This window comes from the organism of the source record quoted next, unplaced genomic scaffold (assembly GCF_019419815.1).
Source record: "Pyrus x bretschneideri cultivar Hongxiangsu unplaced genomic scaffold, Pyrus_bretschneideri_v1 Contig52, whole genome shotgun sequence".
Taxonomy (NCBI): domain Eukaryota; kingdom Viridiplantae; phylum Streptophyta; class Magnoliopsida; order Rosales; family Rosaceae; genus Pyrus; species Pyrus x bretschneideri.
The window spans coordinates 1,273,677-1,285,223 of NW_025999790.1; the positions used below are offsets into that span (position 1 = coordinate 1,273,677).

Sequence of the window (11,547 nt, forward strand, 5' to 3'; positions counted from 1 at the left end):
CATTGTTTTCTACTAGCTTCTCTTTGCTCGGCAGAAGGAATTGACAACTGATGCTTTGTATTTTTCTTTTCATTTTAATTCCAAATGTGATCAAAGTATCAATCCTACATCGAGGAAAGAAGGATTTTGCATGTGCTTATAAGTAATTATGTTACTTCTCATATTATTAATTGGTTTTATGTTGAAACCTCAACTTTTTTTCAAGAAGTCGCACTTTGTGTTTTCTAAATTCACTGAAACTGGATGAAAAACACAAATTTGCGAAGTGTCAAGCATTAGGTTCCGAAAAATGGTAATATTGCAATCAAGTGAAGATGTATTATCTTTTAAGTTTACTATTTTTATATTTTGATTAGGATACTTGATGCTTAGTTTTTTGTGTTAATTTAATTATTGATTTCTAGATATTCATAATAATTTAATTTTTGAAATCATGCAACTATTGAAATTAGTCTTTCTCATGTAAAATTATATTCCTTCGTAGTTGGTTTGTTAGTTAGCTATTCGCACTTTGTTTTTTAACTTGTTTATATTTGATTATAAGATTAATCTTGAAATTACAAAAAAATCTAAATATATAGTTGTTAAATTGGAATGATATAATGCTCTCCACTTCATGACTCTTTTGGTGCTTATGGTTTGACTAACTACTCTCTAGAGAGCTCAAGTAACTGTGACATGTTTTTCACATTTCTAGTGGTTGTGATCTTGTGGTAAGATATCAACTCAAGTGCTACTGGCCATATAACTCATCATCCTAAAGGCCTGGTTTGCGAGACTACTCACAATGTCAACGGTGTTGTCTCTCCCATAGTGGGGGTTGGAATAATTGATCTTACACCTACTCTCTCTTTACCCAATACTTGCTCCCTTTTTAAAGCATAAGTTAATGTGTGTTGGTCAAGCTAATGAACAATTAATTGTTATGTACTAATGCATCTTTGTCTTATTCAGGATAAGATAATTGGTCCATGGTGTACTAATGCATCTTTGAGTTGTGAATTGGGTACGCAGGGCATCGGATGACAAAAAGCAACAAGTGTTGTTGTGGCTTCGCCGTTTGGACCATCCATTTGTAAGTTATTTGACGCATTTGCTACTGAACATATTTGTTGATTGTTCGGATTCTAACTTTAAATGTGACACTTGCATTTTGGCCAAGAGTTATCACACTACAAGAAAAATGAGCTATGGGTACAAAATAAAGGACACAATTGAGAATTTTGTGCCTGTTTGACCATCAAAAGACTGAAACAGTTCTCATTTCACAAAGGGCATCATTGATTGTGCCTATTGTAAAAAAAAATAGGCACAAATACATTATCTGACAGCTTTATTTAAAAAAATGGCTCTAATATATTATTTGTGCCCATAGTTTACTTCTAAAGACACAATTCTTTGTTCTTTATTATTTTTTTTCAAAAACTTGTGGTCCACATCCATCCAACACTCTCTTTTCCGCTTAACTCACCCACTTCTATCCAACTCTCTCTCTCTCCCCCCTTAACCCACTGACATCCTTCCTAATTATCCCCACTATCACTCCCCCTTAGCCCGCCCTCAACCATCCAACTCTATCTCTCTCTTCCCCTAACCCACGACACCCTTCGTAGATCATACTCCCCTCAACCCACCCACATCCATCCGTCTCTCTCTCTCTCTCTCTCTCTCTTCCTCTCCCCTTAACCCACACACATCCTTCATATTTATCTCTTTCATATTTCCTTATTTTTAGTTCTGGCTCTTCCCTCTCTGTTCTCTCTAAAACGACCAAGCCGGACTCGCCGGCCAAGTTTCGACCAAAACTGGGTCTCGACCCAATAAAGAAAACTGATCCTCTCAAGTGAGCTTCCTATCTATGTAAGTGGGTTTCTTCAATTTTAACTTTTAGATGTGAAAAATTATTGAGATTTAGGACTAATTCGGTTTTAACTTGGCATGTTGAAGATTTGGTTAGTGGTTTTGTTTGGGAGATTGAATTCAAGCTGAACTGTAAGAAAGTGGTTCAAATTCTTGGATTTAGGTAAGAACCCGAGAAACCCTAACCCTAAACGTAGCCTTCTTTCGATTTCTAAGAGCTTGGCTTGTTTTTTGTGTGTTTTTATGTGAATTATTTGAAGGGTGGTGATTTTATATATGAAAATCTGAACTTTTTGCCTGGAATTTAAGTAGGTACAATTGTATGGAGGAATTGGTTAGAAGAGATTGTATGTGTACCAGATCTGGGTTTTTTCAAGCCGCACCAGATCTGAATTAGTGTTCTTTTTGCGGCTTGAGTTTATATATTTTCAGATATGAGTTATTTATTATTGTTTATTTTCTGTATGCACGTCACAGTTTACTCACTTGGAGACTCGCTCCTATCGTACACAATTTTCATGTACCTCCCTGTCTCTCTTGTTCTATCAATTTTTGTAGTTCTACATTTGTGTGTTCTGTTTGTTGATTAAATTTAATGAATTAGATCGATGGTTTTAATTTTTTAATACTAGTCATTGACTTTGGCAATGAGAGGTCCAAATGCTGCATATATCATCCAGATTAGTTCGTCTGTGGAGCAAATGGAAAGATAATGTCATAACAATGTTGTATTGTTTTCTTGGATGGAGAGTTGATTGCCCTGTTTTTATGTGTTTGGTAATGCAGATACGAGAATGTAACTGTGGTGGAGAATATAGAGAAGATGGTAGGATCTTATCTTCCGGCAGATAAGGGCAGTTTTTGGTTTTGGCATTTAAGATATTTAAGTAGGGTTTCTCTTGCAATTGTAGAATTTGTTAATTTTGGAAGCATGAATTAAATGTTTGGGATTAACTTACAATGCTTCCTATCAAAACCAATTAAAACCATTTTCTGAATCTAATGTTACAATGTTGTGCACTCTCATTGATAAGCAGATTTTCATTATGATGAATTTTCAGTCTTTCTCAAAATCTCCATAACTAAAATTCATGTGGCATTCGGTGTGAATTTTGTCGGATTTGTCTCATTGCTTTGTATTGATTTCTTGTATTGTTACCATGCCCGTCAATTTTTCCTTTTTATTCCCAACTGTTTTCACTTTCAAGGAAAAGAGGTTTCTTGTTTGATGCCTTGCAAGAGAGCTGTGGTTTTGACAATTGGGGCAAATAAACGTCACTTATGAAGTATGTTTGTTACTTGTTTCATTATTAGCAAATGAACATAAATTTAATTTGTTATCTTCATTTAACTTCTTGATGATCACATTATGTTGATAATAAAAGGTGAAGATCGGATTTGAGTTTTCACTCCCTAAAACACTACGATGTCTAATAAGGAGTACGTTTCTTACTGGATGATTTTATTGTTAGAAATGAACATATGCTATTGTTATGTTGTAGCTTCTTAACTGTTTATACACAACTAATAGTAGGGAAGGATTTTAGAGGGATGGACTATATATTACATTGGTACAACCTACAAGTACCCACTTGAGGGCTTTGTTGCAAGTTTTTAGTTGTAGTTAAGTGTTTAGGTTGCTCTTAGGAGAGACTGAACAGTGAGGAAACGTGCAGTCTTAAGAAACTAAACAGCTCCATGAATCTTATCTTTCCGTATGGAAACATGGAAGACTTCACTAAAGCTAAAAATTAGATTTGAAAATACTTATTTATTAGCTTGTGCGTTGTAGAGCCTATAAGGTTCTTAGCAGTTTCTATCTTTCTTAGAAATTAATGTCATAACAATGATTGTCCAAACTTTTATTGTTTTGTACATCTTGTTTGCTGGTAATGATGGTTTTGCTGCTTAATTTAGTTGCATATTTTGTTCACTGTAATTTGGTATAACAAAGTAGCAATGCATCACTGCTATTGAGTTCTTAATGCCGATTGAAAGTTTTGGTCCTTGAACATGACTGGAAATAGGTCCTTTCTTTTTTTATTTTTTTAATTTCATTTTCACTTTCATTTGGATTTCAGGAGGATGTGATTGCACCATCCACCAAGTTGGAAAAAGAGGTGAATCTTTGATATGGCAGATCTGGAACTCTTACGTATTGATTTTAACCAACTCCTTTTTAGGTGTAATTTTGGACTTATTTTGTTTTGAAGTCGACTATATTTGTTTTGGCTTCTGATGAGGTGCAAGGCTTGCTGGGGAAGATGCATTTGTCCAAAAATGTCTGCTTTCAAGTTCTTTTTGCATTAGAGATGAAATATGTAACATTACAATATATGTTTCTGAGATTGAGAATGTGTTGTAGGCTTTCTACATTTTATGAAAATTTAAAAAAATAATAATAATTACAGTTTTTTCAATTTTGATTTTTTTTTAATATTTAATTCTTGTTGGCACAATTATAATATAAGTGTCAATATGGCTGGAAAAGGTCTTCTGATAAAGTTGTCAGAAACAGGCACAAATAATGGTTCATTTGTGCCTGCATCTTTGAGCACCAAACAGTGTATTGTGCCCTTTTAGCAATGGTGACGCCCATAGAGGGCACAGATAAAAACTTAGTAGCTGCACTGTTGCTATTGGTCTATGGGCACATGTCTTGGTGCTCTTTGGCCTCAAAGGGCACATATAATTTATTGTGTGCAGTGCCCATATTTTTTGTAGTGTCATGTGTCTTATCCTTTAAGTTTTGCAAAAAGTAATCTTCCTTTTGGATTAATACATTCTGATGCTTGGGGGTCATCCCGGGTTTCTACTTTTTTAGCATAAGGTGGGTTGTGACTTTTATGGATGATTGCACATGGATGACATGACAATATATATCGAAGAATAAAAGTGATGATTTAACTGTTTACAAGACCTTTCATACCATGATTCAAACTCAATTTTTTTTTTTTTTTTTTTAGTTTTGGGTTTTACGTTTTGACAATTGTGGGGAGTACGTATATCACAGCTTTGTCCAGCACTTTACAATTCATGGTATTATCCATGAAACTACTTGTCCTCAAACCCCTGAACAAAATGGGGTTGATGAACGGAAAAACAAGTGAAACTGCCCGGGCATCGTTACTTGGTGCTCACGTCCCACGCTTTTCTTGAGATGAGGCTGTTGTGTCCGTTGTCTATCTTGTGAATCGGAGGCCATCTAAAGTGTTGGACTTTTAGACTCCATTGCAAGCTCTCTCTAGATTTACTCTTCTACCATTTATCTTGATGTTGCCACCACGTGCTTTCGAGAGTGTCGCATTCGTTCATTTTCATAAAAACCAATGTACCAAACTCGACCCTTGTGCAGTGCATTACGTTTTTATGTCATCAAAAGGGTTATTGATACTATCATCTTTCTACCAGACGTACCTATGTCATTATGGATGTAACCTTTATAGAGTATGAAATGTATCATTCCTCAATCCAACTCTTATCTTTAGAGGGACACAAGAAGTGAAGAGCAGACTTGGACAAATTTTTCATTGAAATGAGATTTGTAGCACGGCCATCACCAGACACGATTGGTGGCCCCTAATTTATGATATGACTCCAAAATTGGATAGAGAACACTGCCCAGTACGATTGGTCGTGATGTGTCTGATGACAGATCGGAGTTGAAGATTCTTCCCCCTATATATCTTCTCTAAATATAGTACCTGCATATGACTATGCTTCAATATATGAATATTCATGAGAAAAGTTCCATCACTTGTATTAGTATATCAGACAATTCAATTTATCAACTACCTTACAAGTATAACCAAAGGAAACCACCTAATGGATACTCACATGATGAAGCAAAAAGGTCTAAATATCCTATTGCCAACCATGTGTCATCAAGTAAACTATCAGAACCATGCAAGGCATTCATACAACAACTATCAGCTGACAATGTTCTGGGTTCCATGAAAGAAGCGTTATCTGATACTGGATGCACCAAATCAATGAAGGAAGAGATGAGTACACTTTCAAAAAAAAAAAAAAAAAATGTGGGATTTAGTTCAATTACTATGAATGAAGAAAATAACGTGAGTGTAGGCGAGTATACACGAATAAACATAAAGTTGATGGGTTTTGTTTGTGCCTGAAATGACAATTTGGACCAAGGAGGGTCGACTCAAGAACCATGAACCTCAGCCCAGTAGACATCCTTCAGGCCAACGGCCTTTCAGCCCATAAATAGGATCATTCCGACCGAGTCCTTATGAAGGAAGGATTGTGAAGAGATCAATTGAAAGTGGCTCGGTCCAGTACTATACGAATTAAAATTGCTAGAGACCATATTGAGCCTTAGATAATACAAATTATCCCAATGATCAAAATGTTTGCATGATTGGATTAAGATGAATGAGTCACATAAAGAGATCAAATTCAGAGTCCTAGTTTGAATAGAAGAGGCCGAGACTATATGTAGATGAAGTTTTAGCCACCAAAGTATAAGGGGAATATTCAAGTAGATGTTGAGCAAATACAGCCCATCAAGACTCTACATCAGCACGCTTGTTTATCACAGATGCCTCATCTATAAATACAGAAGGCTCTGTAATAGAAGATTTCTCATTTAACTCAACAAATAACTCAAAAAGCTCTGTGCAAAAAACTCTCGCTCATTCTTCTCATATCCTTGACAAAAAACGCTAACTATCTTAACGCTTCTGTCAACACATCTTCAGTCCGGATAAGTGAATGGCATTGTGTTGACAACCGGCCACGTCTTCAATTTGGATTAACAGTACTGAAGTCGTAGAACCAAGAGATTCAAAAGCACCTTTAGTTCAGATAAATGAACAGAACTGCAGCTGGATAGCCGGTTATCTAACCAAGTCATGGCAGACTAAGAATTCCCAATTCTCTTGTCTCAATAGGTCATCTCATTAGCTTCGACGAAGTGAGGTATTACCTGGTTACCCCTTGTTTGGCACAATGAAAGACAAGTCTATTATTGAACTTCGCACTGATCTAGTAACCTTGTCTTTAAGTTGCAGAACCCAAGGTCGAGAGGCGTTCCTTCCTCAGTCGTAGTCTCTTTGGTGTAGAAGTTAGCAGCACATTCGAGACCACCATCACATCCATTTCACTCGCTCTACCGATCTTGATTGCGAGTTGGCATGCCTGCTTTCACAAAAAGAAGGTAATTAGCTCATAATTACTTAGCGCGCCATGTAGGCTTTTTAATTTTTAGAGTCAACATGTCATGATAGATACAAAGTACGATTAGTTGCTAAAGGTTATAGTCAAAGCTACTATATTGACTACAAGGAGACATTTGCCCAGTAGCAAAGATAGTGTTGATTTCTTTGGCAGCAAATCTAGATTGGCCCTTACAACAAGTGATGTAAAGAATACCTTCTTACATAGAAATCTTAAATAAGTGGTGTATATGGACATCTCACTAGGGTATACGTCACCTACACAAACAGGGGTGGTGTGTAAGTTGAAAAAGGCTTTGTATGAAATAAAGTAATCATCGTGGTTTAGGCAGTTCCAAATGGGCATGAGGAAGTATGGCTTCAGGCAAAGTAATTCATTTCATACACTCTTCTTAAAATGCTGAAGGAGTAAGATAACAACTTTAATTATTTATGCGGACGCTATGATTGCTACAGGTGATAACAAGGAAGAAATCTCAAGATTGAAAGGCTTCGTATTAAAAAAAATAAAAAAATTCACAGCAATTATCGTTACTTCTATTACTAAAGACCAAAATAGGTTGAATCTCGTGGCAGATAGTAGCTCCTCAGTAGCCCACTCCAGAACTTATTTGCTGTTACAAGGAGAATTTCTATATTACAGAGAAAGATAAGTGACAAAGCTTCGAGTTACATTTAGTGAGGTCGAAGATAGGATTACCGTAATCATGAAGCCTGCTCCGGTTGGTTTTTCTGCTGTCAAACCACGTAGTTGTTGGAGTTTGAGACCCTCTTGTCCCACATTGGTCAACAGTATTTCTTCACTAGCCTTTATATAGACTTATTCATTTTTCTTAGTAATTTGAAGTTGGACCATTTGGAAATGGATTGAAGGCTTGGGCCTTATGGTTGTGTGGATTAGGCTTGATGATTGTACTATAATATTAATATTAATTAATATTAATTAATCAAGACAAGGGCCTTGGGGCCAAGGAATTAAAATTAATCTGATCAATTAGTTTTAATTTCGAATTAAGTTTTTAATTAAATTAATTAAAAACATTTTGATTAATAGACACAACTCTTTGGAAAGAGTTGTATAGCTTCAGATACATCCAACAAGTGTTTGAAGAAGTATGAAAGAACCTATATAACTGGAGTCCTCAGTTTCATCATAAATCATCTTTTCTTCCTCCTTATCTTCCGTACAAACTTTCTAGAGAGTAAACACACAAAGCAATTCGCTAGAGTTCTAAAATCCAGTGCGGGTTGTAGAATTAAGTAGTTGTATCCTGGTCAAGCAGATGTTGTAGAACCACAAGCACACTAGTGGGACGGAAATACTGTTCGAAGGACATAGCGTTTTTGCTAGCCTCTACCTTGAACTCATTCAAGTTAGTATCATATTAATTTTTTGTAATTATTGTGTTATTGCATTTTGTATTGCAAGTATTTGTGAATAATAAAATATAAGTATTTTGGTTCTGTATTTCTGTTATTTTATTGTTTCTAAATTGTTCTCCAAGTCACCTACGTTCTTGCATTCCATTTATACTGAAAAAGAAAATAAGTTTATATGCTTTCATAAGGCGAAATCCGCGATGAAATCCTGATGTTTAGCAAGGCAATAGTGTGCAGACAAACCCAAGAGAGAAGACAAGATGGCTCTTTCCCTTTGTATGAACAGAAAACGTAAGCCTAAAATAGATAAATAAAAGCGGGAAAAGGAAATTGTGCGGCTTAGCTAACCTCCATACTCGAATTAAGGTGTTGTTGCATCATGTTGATATGTCTAAACATGTAAGCGTAATTTAAAAATACGGGTTCTCATACCTAAGCTCTTAAGGACATTCTTAAATTTTAAACTTAAAATGATCAGCCCCTGTGTTAAGAAATATTCTAAAACTCTCAACCAAAATGATCAACCTCTTACCGTAACTGACCTTCTCACGGACCTTCTAACAGACCTAAATCCTACCCACTTAAAGTCAAGCCCGAGCTCTAACGAACTTCCTAAAATCCGAAAAAGAAATAAGATTGAGGACAAAATGATAATATACTTTACTTTGATTTAGTAATAGGCCGCTTTGCAATAAAGTTCTATCATCAAATATTGGTTGAATTTGATATTTTTCTTTAAAGCCTATATCCAACTTGGTGTTTAATATGAATTTAACTTATAAATCCAAGTGTCGTTTCTCTTTTAATCAAAGGAACAAAATTAAATGAGATTTTTCTTATTTATTTATTTATTTATTTTGAACAAACAATCTTATTTATACTAAGATCATCTCTAATGGTGGGCTAAATACTAACATTTTCCCCAAATTCACCCCCCCCCCAAAACACTCTCCAACCCATGCTAAAACTTTGGGCTAAATGCCAAATGCCAAAGCTGAGCCGAATACCACCCCCCAAAATCCCCCCCACCATGCGAGTGGACTCGCGGGTTGTTGGGCCAGTCTCGGCCCTCCCACACTCCAACGCGCCCCACGCGGTGCGCTTGCAAAGGTTTCCCGACAGGGGTGGGCCCCGCCGTCAGGCTTGTGTCGGCCACTCACAAAAACCCAACAGCTATAATTTTGATCCTATGGCTAGGCTTTAAGGACCGTTGGTTGATCCAATGGTCTAGATTCAAATTTAATTTTTTTAGAATATGTTATTTTAAAATACATTGAATCCAACGACGATCTAACTATAATCAAATCTAACGGTTAAAAAAAAAAGAACTAACGGCCCAAATTTAAATCCAACGGCTAAAATAATTAAAAAATATTATTTAACTCAAAATTCACCCAAAAACTCTATAAATACTCTTCCAATTTATCTTTCTACCATTTCTTTCCATTTCCAAATTGTTGAACGGTTGGTGAATTGAAAGTTAGTCCAGGGTTAAAAGATTGATAAAAGTTAAAGGCTTGCTTTGCGGAAAATTTAGTGATTTTTCAATATTTATTAGAATTTAAATTTTTTAGATTAAAATGTTTTAATTTACGATAGTCTACATATTTATTTTTTTTTAAATTTAATTTAAGAAAAAAAATAGCCTAAGTTCATTCTTTAATAATTCCGGGCCAAAATTTTAGGCCAAAACGGTTGGAGCAGAAAAACTGTTTCTGGGCTAAAAACTAAATTTTCCAGGCTAAAATATTTGACTTTTAGCCCAACCATTAGGGATGGTCTAAGGGATGGGAGAGTGGGTTATGTCTCACAATGGGCTAGCAATAATGTAGTTCAAATTCGCCTTTGGCGATAATCGAACCTAAAACCTCTCACTTACAAGTAAAAAGAAATACCACTAGACCGTAATACTAAGTGACTAATGGGATTTTTCTTATGCAACAACAAACAAACAAAAAATTAGCTACCCCACACAATTGTCCGGCACAATTAGATAGTAAGCTCTTATTATTTACGAGTATCAGATTTGAAGCACAAGTGGAAGAATAACAAATCAACAGAGTGACATATTAACGTATGAGTATGATTCCTATAAAATTAAAATCAAATTGATTTAGATTTGGAATCAAACTCACTTTTACAAAACTCAAATTTTATAATCTATTATAGGAGTTTTATATGAATCAAACTCAATTTTCAGACTTTTGTAGAGGGCTTAAGCTCATGCACATCATATATTATCTCACCATTCCATAAACATTTATAATAAGCATTTATATGAATATTTACAGAAAATGACAAAGAAAATAAAAGAGTTAATTACACTAACACTTCATGAGGTTTATCGAGTTTTTACGAAACCCTCCCACGTTTGAGACATTATACTAATATGTTTTGACGTTTTAATTTACTTTCACAAAACCCCTTCACTCAAAATTTTGCTAATAAATTGACAACTTGGGGTTCGATAAACTCACTCATTTATTCCCACTTTCTTGAGCCCAGAGCCACCAAAGGACCCTTAAGTTCTGCCTTGGTTCTAAGCTCCTTCAATGCCTTTTCCTCATCTCTTTTCTTCTGAAGGTTAGCCAAATCGGACTCGTCGTACTCCTCCTTCCTCGGCCTTGGGTGCCTTCAGGTCTTTGCTTTTCCACCTTGCTTGGAAGACATGGCTGTGTTCTAAGGCAAAAGGCTTGCTCGATTGGAATGTGAGAGCGACAACAAATGAACAGGACAACCCTACTTACAATAGCACGCAGCATCCCTTGTTTAGAAGTTTTTAATTTATGTTTTCAATGTTTAATTTATTTATTATTAATATTTTCTTTTTCTAATTTAATTATTTATTGTTTAATTAATTAGTTATGAGGGTGTTGACCCTAAAAATTCCAAAGCCTACTTGGCGCATAGGCCGAGTAACTAATGAGCTAACTATGTCCTTTGGTTAATGCAGGCCGTGCCAATTCGTCAACTGAGCTTGGTCGAGAAGTACAATTTGTTGATATTGCGTTGAGCGCGTTGCTGACTTCTTGATCTTGCGACTGCGACCGTGACCGAGGAAGGAATAAGTCTCGGCTTTCAGGTTCTCAAGCCTGAAGACAAGGCTGCT

General features: G+C 35.7%; 1 long non-coding RNA gene and 1 pseudogene across 2 annotated transcripts; one reads left to right on the forward strand and one right to left on the reverse strand.

Annotated features, from left to right (window-relative positions):
* The first annotated feature begins 1,518 nt into the window (after positions 1-1,518).
* On the forward strand, positions 1,519-4,280 carry LOC103954278. 2 transcript variants are annotated; one of them, XR_007253052.1, is made up of 4 exons: positions 1,519-1,860; positions 1,948-2,023; positions 2,647-2,686; positions 3,942-4,280. It is a non-coding gene; the product is annotated as an uncharacterized LOC103954278 (long non-coding RNA). The 2 variants fall into 2 exon arrangements; XR_007253053.1 differs by lacking the exons at positions 1,519-1,860; positions 1,948-2,023; positions 2,647-2,686 and adding an exon at positions 2,702-3,146.
* A 6,631-nt stretch (positions 4,281-10,911) lies between these two features.
* On the reverse strand, positions 10,912-11,108 carry LOC103945492 (annotated as a pseudogene).
* Between the last annotated feature and the right edge of the window lie 439 nt (positions 11,109-11,547).